The following is a 21,019-nucleotide window of genomic DNA, read 5'->3' on the forward strand; positions in this document are numbered from 1 at the left end:
TCCTCGCGGCTCAAATTACAATGCGGCGACTAAACGCGGCGACGTCACCGCTGCTGGCGGCGCAGAATGAAAGTACCGGTCCCATCTAAGCGCAGTATGGTACCGTTTTAAATGCGTTAGTACCCCGGTACCAATCTAGTACCGGTATACCGTGCAACCCTAGGTACAATATTCACAGTTTAATGTAGTTTTAGTTGCAACAAACATTTTCTTCTTAAGCAACATATTCTGAGTCAAAAAAAGGAAGTAGATGCATTTATTACAAATAGCTTAGATTACAGCAGCTCTTTTTATTTGGCTTCCAAAAGTCTTTAAGAAAATCACAATTAATTCAGAGTGCTACAGCCAAGATTTTGACTCAAAAAAATACAGACATCACCCCTACTCCTTGCATCACTGCACTGTCTACCTGTTTTATGGACCGGTTTTAAAGTACTTTCACTTACCTATAAAGCCTTACATAACCTAGCAGCTTCTTATATCCGTGGCTGCCTTTCATTTTATTTTCCAACAAGAACTCTCAGATCTTCCACTGCCTTTCTTTTTGCGGGAACAAGAAATCTGGTGAGGCTGCTTTCTGTTTTTATGGCCCTAAACTGTGGTACACCCTCCCTTTTTATCTTAGAACAGCAAACCCCTTTGGAACTCATAAAAAGAAATTAAAGAGTCTCTTTAATTTGGGGTAATTGGGGTATTGACTTTTTTTTTTTTTGGTTTCATCTCATTTTAGTTTTTGACCTTTTGTTTGGGCTGCAGCTTTGAATGCAAGTTGCTTTACAAAATAAAGGAATTTCATTAGTTAGTTATTGTCAGTACAACTACATGTTTTCAGGCACTGTGTGAAAATAAACTTGACTTTATTCCTAACCATATGAAAAAAAGAAAAAAAAAGAAAGTTAACCCGAGGTCCACCCTCTGGTGTTCTCCAAAGCCTCGTGACTTTACCCATGACACTGACGAAGACCATGAGCTGCAGGATTAAAAGCTGCAGGGAAAAAATCTGATCCATATAATGTGAAGGATCACATTCTTCAGTACAAATAAAGTACATCATGTTACATCAGATTTCTTCAGCATCATCAGTTCTCACAATGAATATAAAGTCTTACTTTGCAGAGTCTCCTAAAGTAGACCTATCCATGTAAAGTACTGGTACTCCTAAGGTTCAATAGTTAAGTTGAGTAGATACCATACTGAAATACTTCTAGCTCATATTTAATGATTAGGTTATTTTTTACCCCAACCGTCAGTCTCTATTTTGTTTTTCCATGTTGGAAATTTGAATACATCACCAAATGGTGGACATGTGCAGAATTGTTTTGCTCTGACGATTCTTGTCAGATGTCCCAGTGCGAGACACAGAGCCAGCCGGCATCATATTGAGCAGAGGAGGCAGGTCCATTCATCACTGGCTGGTGCACTTCACTCAGCAAATGATATATTGGCAGCTGACAGATGTGGGTCAGTTTTATCGGCCAGAATGATAATCATCGCCAGTAAGAGGACTGAAGCTGAGGTTCCCCCAAAATAAAAGCCACCGTGTATGCACAGTATATTAACAGGAGCCCTCTCCCAGCTCATATCTCCTGGAAATCAGCCTTTTTCACAGCCGTCATTTTGACATATTTATGAACAAAAACACAGATATAAATAATAAAATGAATGATGGCTGAGTTCCGTTTAGCTGATTCAGTTTCTCCAAAAGACTTTCTGAATATTTATTGAATGTAATTTAAGAGAGACTTGGTGTTGCAGCATGACAGGGGTGAAAAAATAAGAGTTGAAAATAAAATTGAAATGCATGTGTTTCAGAAGTAACAGTGGCTTAAAGTTGGGAGACCGGAGCCAGAATTCAGACTCGCAACATGTTTTTTTTTAACATAGCAATATTTTGAGTGTTTCGGATGGACACTTAACTCTTTGACTGCCAGCCATTCTCACAGCAGCTTCCTCCAGCTTGCCAGGCATTTTCCAGCTTATTGACTGATTTGCGTAGACCCACCATATATCATGTACTGTTACTACATACACATTCAACCCATCAAAGGAAAGATGACGGTCTCTACTTTCCAGCAAAAAAACCTGTTTGTTTCTATCTTGTTCCAGTCTTGTGGAATTGGGGGTTGAATATAGGTTAATTTAGCCCAAAATGCCATTTTGGCACCAAAATATTGAGAAAAAGAGGTTTTTGTGTCGGGTGTCATTTTCAGGTGAACCAGTACAATTGGCTCCTTTATATTTTGCTTTAGTGATGCCTCAGCATCTGTACAGTTGTTCTCTTGTAAACAACAACTAAATCAACACTGACAAATGACTTTTGATGACAAAAGACAAAACATTTAGCTACTGACACACACTACTGCAGCCTTTTTTCTTTCTTTTCTTTGAGTTACAACTTTTTCTTATCTTTTTTTTAGTGTGTGTGCGTACGTGACGTGTGCGTGTGCATGTACGTGTACGTGTGTGTGTGCGTGCGTGTGTGTCTGTGTGTGTGTGTGTGCGCGTGCACGGATCAGTTCGACAGGTTTTTGTAGCCGAAACACGGTGCTTTAGATCAGATCCAGCTTCCTCTGGTCAGCAGGCAGCGGCCTCACTCACTCTCTCTGTCTCACACACACATCTACACACAGCCTACAGCTCTGGCTGACGTCCCCCCTGAACTCAGCCACAGACAGTCTGCTCACAACAGACACTCCCACCATCTTTAGCTCTCGTCACGTTCGCCGGCGCCGTCCGCTCCTCATCCACACTAGATCGCGGGATTTTCAAGCTGCTATCCGAGTGATTTCTCGCAAAATCTGGCGACTTTCCAAACGCTCTTGACGACTAACGACGAGCGATCAACGGGGTTGTTGTTACTAACGTTCGTGCTTTGTATCACGGAGCTGCACGGAGCTTCGACGAGCTGCCGAGCCGCCATGAGCCCCGCCGCCGCCCCCTAAGCTCTCACCGGCGGCCAGAGTGTCACGGAGCGGCGCCGCTGCAGTCAGACACCCGCACCGCTCCGTGAGGGGGGAAAAACACGCTATATTTTTTATATCTCTCAATCCAAATGTGTTTTTCTGCACTTTATTTCGATGATACAAGTCTGATCTTCACAGAGGAGTAGGGCAAAACATTCAACATGGCGTTGCCATTAAAAAAACGCTAAGACGAGTTATCTCGTCTTTGGCAGTGAAAGAGTTAACAATGTTCATGATGGACACAAGTCAAGAATATGTGACTTTCTTGTAGGAGTAGCAGGACAGTCTTGTATTGCTCTGTGTTTGAAGGCCATCATAATCATATTCTGACAATTATAATGAGTTCATTTTGTTGCTGATTTACTGAACAGGGCTCCAGACCAACTTTTTTTTACTAGGATCACAGTGACCTTTAACTTAAACTTAAAATTTTAGGAGCACAAGCAGACATCAAAAAAGGCTCCAGCACACTGTCTCACTCTCAGTTGTCATTTTATTGAAGCAACGTTTCGGTCGGTGTGACCTTCATCAGGCATATCAAAAAACATCTCAACATTACATATATATTCCCAAATTTACTGGTTGCACATGCGCAAGTACTGTAGATGAAAAATGTACTTGCACTTGCATACTTTGCAAACCTTAGGGTCAAAATGCCCCCATTCGGGAGCAATCTGGAGCGATGCTGAATATTGTTTGAGGCATGATCACTATTGTCAAGTTTTTCCCCTTTTGGCTGCTCGAAATAATGTAAAAAACAAATAATACTATGGTATATTTAATGAGTTGAGAGATGAGACACCCCCGCCTGCGCTGTATGCCTAGTTTCCCGCCTGCTATTCTCTTGCTATTAAGGCCGATGCTGGGTTCATGTTGTCTGCAGTCGCTGCTTTTCATAGCTTGTTTAACAGCTGTTAGGCAGCACCAGTACACACCAGATGTAACTGAGAGTGAGCAGCAGCACTGTTGGATTTCTGAACTGGGTTGCAGCACTGCGCTGGCTAACTTTTCTGTTGGTTTTACTCAGCTCTTTTAATTTGTTTGTTTTTATGCTTTTGAGATCCACTGCAGCTGAGACCCACTGATAAAATGGAGCTGCAGAATGCTCCAGTTATAGAGGCACAAGATGTCTTGTTCCCTCGTGCAGTTTTTGAGGTGTTGTTGCGTGAATATCTTTTTCATAAAGAGCACGATGATGTTAATTTCTTACATCAGCTTCAAAGCATATTGGTAATAAAGTCATCATTGCATGGTGATTTTCCGCTGGATGTAATGATGTCACCTTTGTGTGGGAAAAGCCAGACAGCTATGAACCCGCTCAGACACAAACTCAAAGCCTATTAGTGATGTTGCATTTTCCCCATTGGCAAATTTTGGCTTTTGTTAACTGCAACTAATTCATCTTTTGTGTTCTGGCTAAAGACACGCAAAGTACACAACATACAAAATGCACGCTCACAGATTATCCCTCATTTCAACAGGATGACAACTGTCTCTTTACAAAAAAACAAAGCAACTAATACCCCTGATAGCCCTGAATGCCCTTGCTGAAGGATGTGATGGAAAAATATGCAGTTTTTCATGTCTAACTGCATTAAGCAGCGGGCTAGTTGTAGTGCATTAACCTTGTTTTAAATAAAGAACAAATGAAGGAGGGGGGCAAAAACAACAGCAATGTTAAAAAAAAAGAGGTTGATCAATGTGGAAATCATAATCCATGAAAAATACAATGCTCATGTTTCATCGTCAGACCAACCTCGGTACACAAGGGTATGTGAGGTGTAGGGCGACTCAGTTTGGGCTCTTTCCTGAGCGTTGTTGTGACAGAATTGTAATGTCTCCTTGTGTAACAGAGGATGGAGTGGGTTGTTAAGATGAAGAATAACGTATGGGGAGGGGTTAATTATGATGCAAACTCTGCATTTCACTTTGTATTTGCTTTGACAGAAGCTTTATTCCTGCAACAAAGTGGATGAATATCTGCACAGCACTATCATCAAGATGTTTGAGATATGAGCCCTGAAAAAAGCTCCTTTGTTGATGATAAATAAGGTAAATAAGTAGTAAATTCCACTGAATCCCAGAGTCTCCAGTGTGAATCTCTGCACTTTGTCTAAATAAGCTTGACGTAGCAGTTTCCAAAGAATTTGTGTTCAGCTGCATGGTGTAGTCTTGTGGGACTGAAAGTCCTTGCTACGCATACCTTTTCTGCTTTAAATGTGACCTGGTATTCAAAGACATAAAATATTATATCCTCATAATAAAGTAGCTGAATGTCAAAATACATACTGTACACACTTTAACCATACCATGCAAATGTCTATGGTTAAATGATTTTTCCATGATCTTTACTACCTCAGCTGTCACTTAGTTTAGTCCATGAGTGGACAGTGCAGTGTACTTCTCTTAAATCATGTTTTTACAGCTGCTGTTTTCCTTTCTGCTACTTTGCAGGTGTCCACTTTAAGCTGAGTGAAGGACACTAAATGCACGTCCACTTTTGTGTGTTCAACGTGACTCTCTGTGTGCATCTCTTCTTTTCACAAAGCTTCACTACAACAGTTGAGCATGGTATGAGAGCTAGAGTCAAAACTGGGCATTCGTATGAGAATTGCTACAGTACGAGGCCTTGGTGATGCATCTGTTTTTGTATATTTTTTCCCTCCCTGTACCAATTCTTATAGCTGAAGTAGACTATTGACCAATACTGAGCACTGATACAGTACTACTAGGGTTGCTCCTGACCAAAGATGTTCTTGGTCGACCTGTAGTCATCATCTACAGTAGGGTCAGTTAAGTCATAAAGATTTTGATTTAATTTTGACAAGATGCGTCTCCAAATGTTTTGTTTTTCCTGCGACCAATAAACCAATCAACCATTAAAATTAAGGTTGACTAATGACTTCTTGGTTGATGAACGCTTGGTCGACTATTTAGGGGCAGCCCGGTTACATGCTGTCATTCCGACATCCCACCATTCCAACATCCCACCAACAAACCACGATTCTGGCATACCGCTATTCCGACATGCCATCGCCCCACCATTCCGACAAAGCTTTCAATATAAGGAAATGTGCGTTACTCAACAGGTGACTCCCTCCTACTTATCTGGACTCTCTATCTATCTGGCCTGGTCTTTTTACTAAACTTAACCAATTGTCAGAAAGGCAGAGTAAAAAAGAAAAAAATGCTGTCATTCTGACCATAGGAGGCAAGAATTGTTGGAATGATGGGACATTTGATAGAAAATTAAGTGTTGCCATTTAGGCAATTAGAGGCCTATGTCGGACTGGTGGGATGTCGGAATGGCGGTTGTCCCCCGGGCAGCCCTATATACTACGGATGTGATATAATTGCTGTTATGGCTTATAGGTCAGACCAGAACAAATACGCCAATTGATGCCATGTTGCTGTGTTTCAGGCGCGGTATCTGAGGGACCCAACAGAAGTCTGTTGTTGTTTTTGTTGTTACATTACAGTACGTCTACAGGTATGAGATGTATGAGTGTGAAGGCAATGGTGCCTGTAAATAAAACTTACTCATCGCATTTCAGGTAACCTTTTGCGATGTGTTTATTGTGCATGTTGATATCGCGATGACGATGAAAATAAGATTAATTGATCAGCCCTTGCATACTGTATGCAATAATTTATTATAGATTGGATGGGTATGGGTGGGTATGATCAGGTCGAGATGGTGTCTAGGTTTGGATTGTGATGCGTATGTTAGTGACCTCTGCTGTACATTTTTTGGAAAGCAGAGATGAAAGTTTCCTCTTAAACTTATTACATCATATCTTTGAGATCATAAAACAAGCATTAAGAAATTAACAACTTTATAATGTTGTTGAAAAAGCATTGTAATATTTCATATGATAGTAAATTCTATCATTGTTTATTATGTCATTAATGCTCAGCAGTAAGAGCATTTCAACCTGTGATATACAGTATATGAAATGATAAATAATGATATATATGATATGTTCAAAATGATATAAGCTAAATACATTACATCATTGTTCCATTTAAATCTACCGTATAGAGTTAATTTAATGAGGCACTGGGAATGTATTTGTGAACAGTCACACTCCTGGTGAGAACACCACAAAGGAAAAAAGGCGAAGCTTTAAACACACCCAGTGCCTGAAGCCAGAATCAGTCTAGAACTCATTAGATTGTTCTTGCATAAAGCAGCAGAGACATTAATTCTTCTGCAGAGCCAGTCTGAGGATCTGGACCAGTACGCCATCACTTCATCCTGCCAGTCTGTCTCCTCTAATGATCAATAGCAGTGAACAGAAGGCAGCTGGACGCTTGCATCTCAAAACTTTTGTAGTGTGCCAACTCATTTTGGTTGGCACACCTCGATTGGTCTTTAATCTTACTGGCCTTTGCTAAATCCTATTCATCATTGATAAAATAAACTGTCAGCCAGGAAGTCGTAAGCCTGCACAATAAAAACCAGGACATTTTGGATACCTCTGCAAATAATTTCTGGTTAATGAAAAAATAACCCACCATGTTTAAAACGATTAGGATGCTATTTGGCCGGATATAGAGCATTCAGCATGAGATGGATGGTAAAGTTATACTGTATAAGGCTTTAATTTGTCTGAATATTTTTGGTGGTTATTTTTAGTATCAGTGTTGAAAGTGGATGAGAAAGATTGGTCGGTGAAAACATTCTTGTATTTAATTTTTTTTTTTTAGTTGAGACATTTATTCTTTTTTATTTACTTCAATGGGGGCATAATTAGCCGATTTGTATTTTTCCCCATTTCCCCTTTGTTTACCAGCCATAAAAACTCTCTGGTGCTAATCACAAGAGAGCTCTTATATTATTGTAAACTGCAGTTATCAGTTAGCAAGCTCACATTGCTTCTTTCAACCCAAAGCACAGCTGACCTTAGATGCATGCCGGTCTGAAAGTGTTTGGCTGAGCCTGACAATCTCAGTCTGTGACGTCCTAAAATGGTCAAGGTATGGAGAATTAAAGAGTTTATTTTGGTCACAACTCATCCTTTCCTCTCGTGACAAACCTCATACATTTATTTCCACCATGAAAGCAGATTGCCTATATTGTTCTTCCAGTCATATTTTTTCGGTTGTGTAATGAGCATTACTCAACCAGTAGAGCTACTGTATGAGTGTGGCTGCAGGCCTTCTGTATAAGACATCACAGGTGTACTCACTTTCAGCTCCAGATAAGTGGTCTAGATAGCAGTAACACAACTTGGCTAAGCTTGTGTTGCTGTGCTGCTGGATTCCTCACTGCTGCTCTCAACATCGAATTTGTAGAAGTAAAGTGTCGTCATTAAGGACAGAGAATGATGACCAGACCAAAAAACAAGCTGTGAACACAATATTAACACCACTTAATTTTGTTGTTTGAAAATCCAGGAGTAATGGAGCAGTTGGAGTCATGTTTCTGTCAAGTTAATGGTTTAATGTCCTTTATCTGTGTTTTTGGTCTTTATCTGTGTTTATCTGCTAGCTGCTAAATTCTCCAGTGTGTTTCATTCAGAGTTTGTAACTTATTTTAACCAGATATCTTTTTTGAGTGTGTTTTTTCACCATCTGATTAATACAGTAGAATGGTGGAAAACAACATAAGTAAACCACAATAGTACATTGAGCGACAGGACAGATGATCAACTATGTGAAATCTCAAACTGAGTGGAGCTGCAGATGTCATTTTTTTTTTAGAGCTACTTGTAAATAAGTAATGTTTGTGTTTTTTTTTTTTTTTTTTATCTCATTACATGTGAGAAAATGTATGTTAATGTGTTTCCAATACTGAAACAATTTTAGCTCTCCAACTTTAAGAAGACTTGCATGGACATTTAAGGAATACAGTACTGTTGGCAATGTTTTGACCCACAATATGACCATGTTCTATTTGATTCACTGAGAAAACCCCCCCAAAAAACGTCACCTCTGCTGCATTGCAGTTTCGCCTAAAAACATTGTTGGTGAATGCAAACCATTTGTCCACAAACACGAATCCTAGAATATAAAAACCAGAGTTTCTGTCGGTCACCTCCCTGTTCTCAGCTTCACATTCACTGTGTCTTTTATGTTACAGAAGGTTGTGCTCAGATTCATAAAAGATAAGATGAGATGAAACTTCATTGATCCCTGTGGGGAAACTCTGCTGCGGCAAAGAAATGGGTTTCAACAGGAAAAAAAGGGAAACACACTATAAGAACACAACTGGAATATAAAAAAGAGGAAATAAAATGATCCAAAAACATAAAAAAATAAAGTGGCTGATAAAGTGCATTAACAATTGGTGGGGGTATTCAAATATACTTCAGCTACAGTGGGAAGTATAGATTTTCTTTATACATTAATCTTTATTTACAGTCGTTATAGACTGATCTCGACTGCTCACGTAAATATTGATTTGTTGATTTAGAATAAAAGCCGCACATAAAGGCATTATATCTTCAAATGTTTGTTCACATTGTCAAATCAAGTCTAATTTTGCTGCATACAGGGCTTTTAACAGTTTGTCAGAACAAGCCTGAGAGGAAAAAAAGAAAAGAAATGAGGAATAATAAAAGACGAGGAGTGAGTGTGCACATTATAATAGGAGCTTAACATCACCAAACAGCCAGTGAATGCTCGGATTTGTTTATGTGCATGATTTGAAGCTTCCAGCCATCAGGAGCTTGATGTGTATTGGTGTTTGGTTTAGTCCAAATAGGGGGGGTCATGTCCGCTGCAGGCGTACAGCAGGCTGCAACACCCCCACCCCTGCTCTTTCTGTCTCCCTCTGTCTTTGTCTCACCTCCTCTCTGTCTCTCTCTCTCTCTCTCTCTCTCTCTGTATAACCACTGAACAAGGGGGATGATGACTGTGACTATGTCATCCTCTCTCTGTCTCTTTTTCCCCTGCTCTCTGCGATGAGGGGTGTCAGTATGAACGGGGTGGGGTTGGAGGTGGTGGAGGGCTTTCTGTCCTTCACAGCTCCTGAGCTGGTGGAGTTTGACACCACAGAGAAGAAAGCTCAGTATTACACTTGTAGTGAAGTGTCACACGTACGCTCTGTGACAGATATGAAAGAGTCGCAGTGAGTTTTTAGGTAGAGTTTATTCTCCAGGAGACTGCAGATGGACGCTGTAGCAACAGTTGACGAGGTGACAGGTGACTTCCTGTTGAGAAGAGTGCATCATGCTTTAGCTACAAATAAGCATTAGGCACAACAAGACTACTAGGCCTATAGACTATTAACAATGATGATGAGTCGTCATCTTTTATGATCTCAAACCTACTTTCATATGTTTTGTTCCATTTCTGTTTTTTCATATTTCATATGGTCTGTTTTCTTATTCAAGCGTATGACGCCCATGTAACTGTATCTGCAAACAGATGAGTTGATGAATCGCATCAGCTAAGTATCCACTGTTGTTAAAAATCGTTTGTTCAAGCAAACACTGTTCAACAAAGCCAAATATTTTCTCATCCAGCCTCTGGAATTCAAGGATTTCCTGTTTTTCTTTGTCGAACGTCATAGAGGTGGAGGGACTGTATGGATTTCTGCACTGTGTCGCTTAATCAACAGCCTAAATCACAAGTACTCAGTTCAAATGAATATAATTAAGTCAATGTCATGCAGGACTGCCTGTTGTCTGTCTACGCTGGTTTCTCCTTATACTCTAAGCACATGTGGTGAAGCATTGGACTAGAATAACTATGCTGCGTGTTATCGTTGCCTTCTTTGTAGTGAGACTCTCCTTGAGCGTCCGTTTCTCGCTGCCGAGCAGTTTTTATGTATTAAAAAGTGTTTCACTTAAAGTGAGTGCTGTCACAACCTTTTTTTGCTTCGAATTTTTTGGACTGGCACCCGATTTACCTTTCATACGTGGAGTTGAGCACGGCAAGTCTGCTGATCTCCTTGAGCGCTCCCACCCTCCTTAATCTGGACTCAGGTGAACAAAACAAGGCTCTGAAGACATAGGATTGGCTCGGTAGAGTTGTGCTGGGGAAGTTCAGAGATGTTTTTGATGTTTGAATCTATTAATCATAATCAGCTATCTTTGGGAGACTTTTTTTTTCAGATTTCCTCATTGCAGATGTTTTTTTTGGCCCAAGGTGCAACATAAAACTAACCTAGAGAGTTACTGATGTAGAAGCTCAGAATGCTCTGTACCAAGGGTCAGGGGTTCGTTTGTCTCTTACATATCCGTCATGGTGGAATCATTCTGAACAGGCCAATAATTCAGATGTTTGAGAGAAAATTGAATATGCTCTGCACTCCGTTGAAGGCAATACTTCCTTTGTTTGATTGCTTTCTACCTGTCTGGTTGTGTAACAGTGGAGACGTGGTTGAGTAGTAACAACAAAGAGGAGATTTTACAGTCCATAAGTTCTCTTTCTTCCTCTCCCTCTCTTTCTTGTCCCCAAGAAACCTCTCAGCGTTCATACATTTCACTGTGAGCCTTTCATCTACTCTCTGCAGCACCTTCTGCATTAGTAATTCAGCACACAGCAGATCATTTAGAGACATTAAAATTTCAGTACCTCTAACTCTTTTGGCCGAGATGTTTGTGACAAATATTTGTATGCATGTGCACAGGGAAAAGCACGGATTTGCAGCTTAGGAAGGAGTCAGCATTATTACAGCACACAAAGAAGTGTAGAACTTATCGATCTATACATGTTGCCTGGACCACTTCATTGAACCTTAATCATTATTTTAAAGCTGCAATCACCAAACATTTTTTCACAATTTCCTCTTATTCTGTTTTATTTTTTAATCAAGATTTAGAGGCTTGCAGGTTTGATTGATATAATTGCTTGAATAGTCACTGAATCAATTATGAAAATGGCTGCAAACCAAATTTCTGCAAGCAGTGGTTCATTTGCATTTAAAGAGACAGGCACTGAAATCAGCAGTTCAACAGGGCTGTTTTGAGCGGATGAAAAGAGCTGTGATGTTTGATCCTTGGGGTATTTTGACCAAAGCATGTCACAGACATGTCTTTAAGACACCTGGGAACTATTTTAATTTGTGGAAAGTTGGCATAATATGTCTCCTTTAAACCATCCATCGTCTTATCGTTTATCCATGCAGGGTTTCAGGGTTGCATATATTGCTGAAGCGCTACAGTCCAGCCTTGAAACAGAACCTTTGTCATGTAGCTTATAATGATGAGATAAGGTTATTATACTCATTAGTCATGAGTTAAAAGTATCTTAACTGCAAGGTAGACATCTTTAAATGTGCTCAATGTTGCATAAACGTTTTTATTAACAGTACATGCAACAGTTAACATCAGTGACTGGATGTTTCTTCCTGACGTGCATCTTAGAAGTTGCATTTTTTCCTCTTCTCTTCATATGTTTCCGTATTGTACTTTGACTCCTCATCAAAGCCACAGATACGTTCCAGTGTAGCTTCTCATCTTTTATACTGATGGTTCAGCTGTTTCCTGCCCATTCAGCCCTGGGAAGAACTCCAACCCTACCATTGTCTGAGCAGGAAAATTAAAGGGATTTTAACTGTGGGAGTAACTCTTCCCCTACTGCTACAGTCTCATTTGAGGAATGTCCACTTTCTTCCTCTACTTGGTCTGTTAGTATTTTTTATAAAGACACAGTGGCCTGCAATATCACTTAATTTAATCTGCCTACTCTCCTAAACCTGATGCTTTGTTTTAGTCACAATATTCTAGATGTATGTTGTAACATGTCAAGCATGAAATGTAAAAACTGCCTCTTCATTAGATGAGTGTTAAATGAATCCATGAAAATTGTGCTTGTCAGAAGGATAAAGCAAAGCTCCTGAAGCTCAAACCACAATACAGTTTAATAGATTTTAATTAAGTAGAACAATCACAAACAACAGTGTGCAAAACAAAACTGACTAGTTTCATTTGTACTCCCATTCTTCTTCAGGCCTGGTAAAACTGAGATCTGTCCTTGAATTAAGTTTGTTTTTTCTTCTTCTTCTTCTTCTGTTCTTGCTCTTGGTGAAACATCAGTTTTTCCACAGAAGTGTATCCTCTGAAATGTCTAGCTGTTGTTCTGGGCTTAGAGGGATTCATTTCAACCAGTTCCTTGTGGACTTTTTAATTGCAAACATCATAATTTATCTTATTTCAGAGATACGTATCAGCAGGTACACAATCTTGAATAATAAATAGGAATTTTAATTTCCTCCATTGTCCGAGTGTGTTTGCATAAGGCCAAGAGATGGAGTGATTGGCATTCTGGTGTCTGTCCATCCTGCAGCACCACTGCTGTGTGTGTGTAATTGTTTACTTTTTATATGAGGTGTGGTGAAAAAGAACACTTGTAGATATTTAAAATTTGCAAGAGCATAGGGGAGAGCATATCTGGTTTGCAAGAGATGCGGATGGGACATTAACCATGTATCAACAAAGTACAGCTACTAGAAAGTGTTCATTTAAATTCACTCCATTGTCTACATGCAAGGAGTAAACGGAGCAAAAGGCCACCTCACGTCGTTAAGAAACAGCATCTGTGGAAGCCAGAGGTCGTGTGTCTTATGTACCCAGACATGTGGTGAAAAACATCTTGGGAGGAGATTTTAACATCACATGTTATTAGACCTTAATTAGTAAAAGTGGGCTTTAGGGACTGCTAGTTCCATCTGCCTCATTTTGACAAACCTTGTCCTTCACAGAAGAAAGGTGGCTGCCTCTCACTGCAGTACTCCAAAGATCTAGCTTTAACTGGCACTTTGAGGTCTGTGAGTGTATTAATAATGCAATTTGTGTTAATGACAGAACATCTGGGTTGTTATGTGTTACAGTATCTCCAGATGCTCCTGCCATCCTTCATCATTAGCTTCATTTACATGGAGCCTAATATTCTGAATATTATCAGTTCAGACAGCTCACCACAATAATAGACGTTCATCCTCAAGGAGCTGATCAGAATACACAACATATTACTACTAACTCTTAATAAGAGTAGTTGTGTGAGGACATAGTTTGTTATTTCCATCCAAAATGTTTCTTTTTCATCTTGTATCAACAACAAAGTAGTATCCTGTTTTTTTAGGGATTCATTATGTTATTGTTACCTACTGTAGTGATATGATGACGGCATATCACCATGTTGTGCAAATCACTCATTCAAAGCAAGCTTTTTATTATTATTATTTAAAATTTTGTACTAGTGTACTGCAGTCTGGCGATAGAGTCAGAGACTATTTGTAATTATTGCTTGACAATGACTGTTAATGATCCTTTAATTTTCCTAATTGTCTTGAGTTCATTTCCTGTTGATGGACTTGCAGATGAATTAGTTAATTGTCTGTGTAATTAAAGTACCCAGCCATATAGAAACAGTTGATGGTCACTACAATGGCCACTTGAGTGAGACATGTGCCATGTAAACCTCAGCCTCCTGAGTTCAAACCCAGAAAAAAAATGGTGCCATAAATGAAGAATGTGACCAATCAACCAACCTTTTAGCAACTTTCCTCAAATTAAACAGAAATGCTGCATCAAGCAGTTTTTTCACTGTTAGAGGTTTGACTGGCTCTCTATTTTTTTCATAATAGTATGGAAATGAAAATCAGTTTTCTTATGCATTTTCTTAACATTAGGCTTGAATTAAAAATATCTTAACTGGCAAATCATGGGTGCATAGATACCTGATACAATATGATACAATATGTTGCTTATACTGTCAAATGCAAAACCACAATTTAATCAGTGCAGGACATTTGCATGTGGCTATGTTGTTCCACACTGTCCTTTCCTTTTTTTCTTCATCTCTTACCCTACAAATAGAAAATATCAGTGTGTCACGTCACAACATTTGAAATCTTTTTGCTGCTTAAGTTTTCCTTCGCAACGGCGTGAAGCCCGTGCCCCTCTTGCTCCACTTTGCTGCTGCTCTGCTCATGTGTTGCATCATCACGAGCAGCAGCGGAGAAACCGTTCTCCCCACCTAGTGCTCAGTGGGCCTACAACCATCACGGTGTCTGCTCATGTTGAACAAAAAATGGACAGAGGAGTATCTAAAGGCTTATCACTGGCATTGTATTACCCACAATTCCTTTTGCCTGTGTTATGCTCATCTCTCTTGCTCCTGATCCACATTTGGCATGGCTGGGTGGTCATTTTGCCAGAGGAGAATTGGAAGAGATTGTGTGCAGCCCTTCAGTATGTTCTCCCTTCGAGTCCTTGGATGTTTCTGTGGAGCAGAGAAGCAGCTAAGCAACAGTCTAGAGAGCAGTAATTGCTTCCTGGTGATGAGATGAATTGACATTCACTTGGCCACGGTGCTGTTTATTTCCCCCATCTGCCCCCCCTCCGCCCAACGCAGAAGCCAAGTCACGAGAGTGTGCGACTGAAATGCATCACCTCTTTCTTGAATTAATACGATATAGCCTATCTGTGACTGCGAGAGTCTACTATGCTATTCAAATTGATACAGGGTTGTCCATCCAAAGTGAAGGAGAGTGGTTTCTTCTCGGCAGACGCACTCTTTGATGGGTATCTCTTACCATCATGCTTCAGTGCATCCGAGCGTTTCTTGCCTCCAGACGCAGTGAAGAGAAAAGAACACATCCTGCAGAACTGACAGGGTTTATTCTTTTTACTGTCAGAGATATTTGTAAAACAACTATTCTGTAGTGATAATTCTCTGAATATTAAACATGTGCATCTCTTTCTTTCCTTCTTTTTTTTTTTTTTTAGAGGAAATCTCTGCCAGATGGCTTTGCACTGCACAATGAAAGTTGAACACAGGTAACACCAAAATAGACTGACAGCTTCTTTGGGGGGGTTATGAATGTATTCATGTGGGAGAGTGCAGAATGAGTGGGAGCTGCGGGTGTGAATAAGTTCTTATAAACATTTCTATAACATTACCTTCACAGCGTGGCATTCATCTGCTTATTTGACTCCCCACGTCTCCTCCTTGTCAGGCGCCGTTGTCACTGGTGCTGAATCTTTGCGGCTTTACCGCAAAAATTCATTAGCAGGCAGAAGCTGAAGTGAAATAAACGTCTTTTTCTGCCTCATCAGTAAGATTCAAACTGAGCGTGAGTTACGTAAGCACTGCTAAATTTATCAATGCTCATTTTATGCAAAGCCTGAGCTCCCAGGCGCAGACTGTGTGATGTTCAGAATGGGAGGAAGGCTTTTGTTTCCCTGCGAGCCATCTTTATTTCTATTTTTGTGTCTGGAAAAAACAAGATTTTAAAAAGGTCGCGCTAATTTTAGCCGTGTTTTCTTGAAGGGAAGGGAGACGTGTGGCTTTCCTCTCATACGCGCACAGACAATCAAAGCAGACTTCAGTCAGTTTACAGCTGTGGTGGCACAGGGGATTACAGTCAGGAGTGAATGGCAGGCACATGCTACTTCTCCATATGCTGCTTTCCTCAGTCGCTCTCACTGCCGTTGTGTGTGTGAGTGTGTGTGTGTGAATGAGTGAGGCAGAGATGGAGATGTGTGTTTTTCTGTTGTGCACTTTGAAGGAGGAGGTGTTGTGATTGTGCAGGAGTCTCTGAGTCTCTCTGTTCACTTCATTCACAGTGAAGTCTGAAAGTTGACAGATTAAAAGGTGGAGAGTCCCAGATCTCATACAGGATCTTTGTAGACAAACAACGAGGCTTCCTCACCTTTTGATACTGACACACATACACACACACACACACACACACACACACACACACACACACCCGTATTGCTACACTTCTGACGACCTCCAATGACAACATTCACTCTTTGAACAGTAACCTAAACCCCTGTCTATTCCTAATTCCACGCTTTAATCCCCATCCAAAACCTAAACTTAATCCTAATTCTTGTCAGTTGGCAGGTTATTTTCCATTTTCCAGCATTAGACTTTGAGACTTAGTATTTGTTATATTTGTCACTTGTGTGGAGGTTTTTTTTTTTTTTAATCCATCTATTTATATATCACAGTGGGCAAGAGGTGAGGTAAACTGTTGGCAGTCTGTTCAGGGCTTCGTACTCTAAGGACAGACAACTCACAAGCATATTCACAACACTGAGCTACTGAGACTCCCCAGGTCACCGAAGAGATATGCTTTTAGCTGTTAGTGGAAACACATGGAAAACATGCACATTCCTCACAAATGTGAAGCCTTGACTTTTTCTGCTGTGGTGTAATACAAACCACTGTGTCACCCCCTTATTTTTCCATTTCATTTAAAAAATTGCAGAATAAGATGTGGTCATTCAACTGGTAATTTAATAGAAGAATAAGTCATGGAGTGCATCTTGTTTCTTATTTATGTTCAAACAGGATGCTGGCTAAAGCGGTCGGCCATCATCAGAGGACAGATGGTGTTACACTTGATATACTGTTCATAAAGGAATTGTATTGTATTGTATATAGAAAATACGTCTATAGAACCATGATAGTGCACAGTACAGTATTGTAATATGATGTTATTGCAATTTTGAGACCAAACCACAAGGTATTTTCTTGCATCAGTTGCAAATATTACAGGGCAGAGAGCAAGAACAGGCAGGATAAAGGTTTAGACCCTGATCCTGATATTTATCCTGTAGAAATACAAGAATCCATTTACAAGCACCCAGCCCTGCAGATATAGATTTATTCTGCAGAAACGGTCCAAATCCTTCAGGATATCTCTATAGATTCCTGGTACACTTTAGAGGAAAGTGTTTCTTTTACTACACAACTCTAGTTGGGGTCATATTCATTAATTTTAAGAGGTTTTGGTCCGCAGACCACGAGAGGTGTTCACACATGATGGTGCTTGAAATCCAACGTGAAGCCCTTACAGTAAATATTCCAGTTGTTGACATTTCATCCTCTCACCTTTACACATGGTTTCATTGAAATCCCACACACCACAAAAAGAAATGTCTCCCTCACGCTCCCCACAACAAACCAGTGACTCATCTCCACCCTGATACTGTAGCTGCTGTAGTACTACAGCCCAGCTTCACATATGTAACTCTCCATGTTGCTCTTCAGCTCGACTGATCAGTGTGTTTCATGTGATTCGCAGCATCACGGATCATTAAACATTTTGCAACACAATCGGCTTTCCCACGTTCAAAATGGAGGAGGAGAGCTGTGCAGCGAGGAGCCGCTGGATCCTGATCAAGCCTCTATGCTAGGGATATGTTTTTGCTACAGACCACACTGCCTGTTACCATGACAACAAACAGAAATTTCCCTTCATACACTTCACCCAAGTGCTTTTCCAACACTAAAACCATCCGCCCCTCCTTTCTGTCTCTCTCTGTCTCTCCTCCCGCTCCCCCTCCCCGAACTTACTACCCGTTTCTCTTCTCCCAGCATCCTCGGGAGTTTGGGGAATACACTTCAATTGATCTCCTGCAGATGAGCGAAGCAAGACCGATCACATGACTAATTCAGATGTCAGCGAGATCACTGCCTCGTTTCTTTTCTCTGTTTTCAAGCGGTTTGAAATTGAAAAGCGAGCTACTCCGGCATTGACTGAATCACACACACACACACAGACACACACATCTGAAAGAGAATAAGCCGAGCTGCTGTTCACAAACATGTCGGAGCAGAGAGGTGCTCGGCGCTGACCCAACCGTGCGACCACCGCGGGTTATCATGCATCACGGTCTGAGGAAGCCGTTCGGGGGGGTGAGGGGATGCTCAGTCTGGCCCGTGGCGGAGGGAGGAGCGAGTTGGGGAAGGACACAATCAGTCACCTGCCCGGGCTCTACCACCACATGAGCAGAGAAAACACTTTTTTTTTCGTGTCTAAACAGAAATAGACTCTCCTCCACCTTACCTTGGAGACAGCGTGATGATGGGCAGCCAGGATACACTTACACGCCGTGGGAGGCCCCTGACACAGAGATACCAGACCTGCTGACTCTAAGTACAGATGCCAGACTGGACCTGGGCCTGTTTTTGGACACTTTGGCCCCCTGACCTCCTTCCATCACACCTTAAAGTGTCAGAGATGGATGAAGATCTGTCAGAGGCTCTATTCTGGGAAGAGCGCAGTCCTGAGATTTGACATTCTGACAATGACCGGTGCTTTTCTGTCTTTTCAAATTATTGAACTCCAGAAGCTTCTCTCACTGTTAGAATAAACATGTGATGCAAAAAGGGAAAAAAAAACATTCAAGCATCATGAATGTGTGGATTACACAGTCCCCATCAAACCAGACGGATGTCTGACAGGATCCATTTCCTCTCTGTCTGTAAGAACGCTGCGAGGAGAGAAACACATTTGAATTGAAATCACACTTAGGACAGTCTTATCAGATTAATAACACTGTTCCTGACAACTCCAACTGTGATTGCTTCTCACTTTGTGTGCAGAAAGATTTGAAACCTAACAAGCTGCTTAAGCCTCCCGACTTCAAAGCAGCTGTTGGGCTGCGAGATAAATCCAATGGAAATCACTGATGGTTTGATGTGAGTTGGTTGATATGGGATTGCACTGCTGTTTCTTGCCTCCTTCTCCAGCTCATCCTCTCTCTCTCTCTCTCTCTCCGTTCCTGAGAATTGATCTTATACAGCAGTTTGTCAGGATGTTTGCATTTAGTGGATTTAGTGGATCTATTTTTACATTGTTCGATACATCCAGTCTATCCATCCATCCATCCATCCATCCATCCACACACACCCCTTTAGCAATCTCTGTTTCTATGTAAATCTATCATTACACACATTGAGAAATATTAAAGCAATTGTAAAAACGCTAAGTGTATCCTTGACAACACATCAATCTACTGTCAGTGACTGTCAAATTTAATGAATTGCGAGTGAAAGGAGTACGCCAGGGGAGTAAGTCCAAGGTCAGCGCCACTGGATCTAAGTGCAGAAGCTGGTAAATGTTCCCCTGGGGAGGTCACTGGCCTGAGTCATGCTGAATTTGTCTGGCAGAAGGCCTACTGACATTTTCAGGATGTAAAAGAACAGTTTGTCTACGGCAGCAAACACAATAGTCGCTGACAACTTTTCTGTCCGCGGCCCCACCGACAGGAGTGGCGTTTGTAAAGGAGCGGGGCAGGTACCTTTTTGGGGGTTGTCGGCCGATTGGGTTTCAGCGGACAGCAGCGGCGGTGTTGGGTTTCCACACAGAGGGGAAATGGTGAACGCCAAATTCACTGGCATGAACGTATGAGAGCAGCCTCTGAGCATGTGCGGAGATATTGTTCCCTGTCAGGTGTCGTTTTACACCTCTGAGCGATGGGGTCTTTTCCTGGAAGACAGTAGTAGACGCTGACAGAGGCAACAGGAGTGTGACACCCAGACACTCTGACCCATACCCATACTTGTGCTGCAGCCCAGAAGACATTTTAACCTTCAATTGAATCAACAAAATTCTTCGTCAGTGACACAGATTGTTAAACACGCAGTTTTCACATTACTATACATTGCAAACTGTCACTTTGTAATCAGAAATGCAGCCTCAGGACTGAGATAATGGACACAATGTTGACCCATCAGTAAACACAATGTAAATCATACACAAAAAGATCAGGCAAAAACACATAAAATAATAATTACATTTTTGAGGCAGTTTCCTTAAAGGTATAGTTCAACATTTTGGTAAATTAATAAATAAAATCCTATAGTTTTAGGAGTAGGTTCGTTACCTTTAATTGTCGGTGCAAGCTATGGACAAGTTGTGACCTGCACATTTACCACACTATGAGATAATAACGGAACATTATGAGACACAGTTGTTTTAGAGGTAAATTCATGCAAAACCGCTGATGTGCGTTCTGTCGGGGGAAGTTTTTCGGCAAGCGGTCTCTGCATTTGCCTCAAAAACAACTGCATCCCGTAACGTTCCGTTATTATCAAAATAGCTTGCACCGACAATAAAAGGTAACAAACCTATAAACTATAGGGATTAAAGCAAATGGGCCAATTTGCTAAAAATGTTGACCTATCCCTTTAATGCTTGCTTCTACTGCTACTGTATAAATTCATACAAATCACCTCCATACAAATAGGGAATAACACTTTTCCCAGAATCTGAAGTTACTGTAGAAAATTCTTAAACTGTGAGTGTTTGTGCCTCAAGAAAAAAAAACTACATTTATAAAACCCACCACGTAACAAAT

The sequence above is a fragment of the Trachurus trachurus genome, assembly GCF_905171665.1.
Source record: "Trachurus trachurus genome assembly, chromosome: 3".
NCBI classification, from domain to species: domain Eukaryota; kingdom Metazoa; phylum Chordata; class Actinopteri; order Carangiformes; family Carangidae; genus Trachurus; species Trachurus trachurus.